The sequence below is a fragment of the Leptonychotes weddellii genome, chromosome 11 (genome assembly GCF_054177405.1).
Source record: "Leptonychotes weddellii isolate Sample4059 chromosome 11, ASM5417740v2, whole genome shotgun sequence".
In the NCBI taxonomy this organism is placed as follows: Eukaryota; Metazoa; Chordata; class Mammalia; order Carnivora; family Phocidae; genus Leptonychotes; species Leptonychotes weddellii.
In genome coordinates, this window is record NC_138379.1 from 16,843,102 (window position 1) to 16,846,099 (window position 2,998).

Here is a 2,998-nt window from a genome sequence, read left to right on the forward strand (position 1 = left end):
TGTGCCTTTAAAGTGTTCAAAAGAACAAGTTGGAAAAATAGATTCCAGGAAGGGGTGAAGACACATATAAAAGCATTTATATCTCAAAAAATGAATCTGGTTGATAATGAAAAGTAATCTGTGGCAATGGGATAGAGACTATGCTTAGAGGATGGGGCATGTTGGAAAGGGAGGAGCATATTGAAAACTTTTCCTTGAAAAACATGCAGGAACTAAGAATGTGAGGGTCTCATAAACATACCAAGAATGTTGGATTTCATCCTAAAGCATATGGGAAACTACTAACAAGGTTTTGTTGTTGTTGTTGTTGTTGTTTTGTTTTGTTTTGTTGTTTTTTAAGCAAACCTATAACATTGCAAATTTGCTTCAGAGAAATCTAAAGATTTGTGGACAATGTATTGGTGAGATCTTACTAAAGTGAATCCAAACATGATGAAAACTGAAACCTGGAAGGTAGTGGTTAGGATTACCTGGAGATTAGGGAGTTGGGAGACACCTAAGGGGCAAATTCTATAGGATTTGGTGATAGAAATCAACTCTAGAGGTTATAGTTTCAGACGCCCCTGACTTACGATGGTTTGACATAATTTTTCAACTTTATGATGGTGTGAAAGCGATGTGTATCCAGTAAAAACCAAAATTTTGAATTTTGGTCTTTTCCTGTGCTGATGATATGCAGTAGGAGGCTCTCTCATGATACTGGGCAGGACAGAGGCCGCAGCTCCCAGTCAGCCACACCATCATGAGGGTCAATGACCAGTATACTCACAACCGTTCTGTGCCCAGCCAACCATTCTGTTTTTCACTTTCACTATAGGATTCAATAAATTACATGAGATATTTAATACTCGTGATCTGGGATGGAGCCCCATGTTGGGCTTCCTGCTCCACAGGGAATCTACGTCCCTCTCCCTCTGCCTCCTCTCCACTGCTCATGTGCTCTCTCTGTCAAATAAATAAATACAATCTTTTTTTTTTTTAAAGATAAGGAAATGTGGAGTCTCACCTATCTGAAATAGGAGTAACAACTTTGAAGAATCTTAATGTAGTGAGTCACATAAATGGTTCCAAAACATTTTATATCTCCTTTCTACTCTGCTTCAGAAGGCTGGCTTCAACACATGTTTTTATATGACAGTGCTTATTAAAAATGTGTCTCAGTGATTGTTTTGAATATTTCACTAGGTTTCTTTTTATTTTTTGTTTCACTAGATTTAGATGATAAAAATTATGGGTATTCTCAATTCCATTCCTTTTCAGAAACAGAAAATAAATGACTACAATTAAAAGTAAGAGTTCCCTGAATATATGCCTTCTAAAGTTGAAATATTATAAAATTAACAACAGAATTTTAATATTAAATCCTGCATTCTATTTGACCTCTCACAATTAATTTCCTCAAATGCTCAGTTACTTTTGTGGGAGTAATTTCAATGTTTCCCTGTTTGCAAGCTTTATTGTTAATAATTGCAATTCATTAAATCTTAGGAAGCTGAAAGTTTCTATTTTTTCCATTTCTTGAATAATTTGATTAAGGATTTTCAATTGATTTTTAACAGAATGCCACCAAAATTTAAAGATATTGTTTTCAAGACAAGTCCAGTACTGCTCTAGAACACTTAAGTTGAATTTTCAAAGTAATTCTTGAAATCTTAAAACATTGCTAAAATCTAGCTGATGATGGGCAGAAAAGAGAAAGCACAAACTTGTACTGAAATGTTTTTTAATGCAACATAAACTTAATTATACACATAAACATATTACTTTTTTTAATCTCTGTACATCAGGTAGTTATAAATTTTGACTATAATTTATTTCAACACAATCATTAATTTGTGTGCCACAAGAAATTCCAAGTATGTTTCTGGTCAGTAGTTTTGTATTTTGTTTTGTTTTGTTTTTTTTCAATAAGACCATTGTTTTTACCATAATACTGTATTCTAACAAATAAGTTTCTCATATTTTTTGTCCTTGCAAAAACTAAATATTTTAGCTCCAATGTTGAGTATTTTAATAGCATTCACACTGCTGTTATATATTTCAAGAAAATGAATTTGTACAACTTTCCTTTAATCCTGTGAATTGGATGATAAAATTTGATCCATTACGGAATTAACTGATTTTCTACTGAAGTATCTGATGACTTTGATATACTACTTGCATCATTTAACTGTGAAGTTCTTCTGCTAATGGGATCAACAGTGTCATCTCTTCCTTCACCTTTCCCATCTGCTTAAGAAAACTTGGATTCACTTGGGAAAAGTCAGTAGATCTAAATGAAAAGTCATATTTTATGGTATGTTACATTAATGTCCCTTCTGAAGCTGGGCATGTCTATCATTTGTGATTCCCTTTAAAGGGATAACATTTTTAAAATAAGTACTGATGTTTCTTCCACAGATTCATATTCTCTAGCTTTCCTTTCCTGATAGCAGATGGTAAGTCATATCAAACCAATATTTTATTCCAGTGAAACATTTACCAACTTTTTGAGAAATAGAAATCCTGTAAGTAATTTTTTTTAATTGTCTAGCTTATTGCTGCCAAAAGGGTTTATTGCAATAATGAAATAAAATAAAATACCACCAAACAACAAATTAGAGAAGTATCTATAGATTTACAACATTCAATAAATATCAAAACCACTTAGCAGGAATGTTAAGACTATTCCACAGCTACTGATAAGACTGTTACTGTTTCTTGTACATTTCTCAAATACACATCAACCTGTAATTTCACATTGACTTGACTAACTGAAGTCTCATGGGTTCCATCAAAGGTCACAGCACAAATCCTATCATAAATGGCTGGTATTCCAAGTGGCCAGGAGGGGGCAGCTGATCAAAGACTTCAAAGACTTCTCCCACTCCCACTTTAGATCTGAAAAATATAACTCTTTTCCAATGTCCTATCATAATCTTTTTATTTTATCAGAAAATATGCATTCTGCTCTTGAAAGGGAGATGTTATATTATGTGGAAAAGGAGAGTGAAAAAAA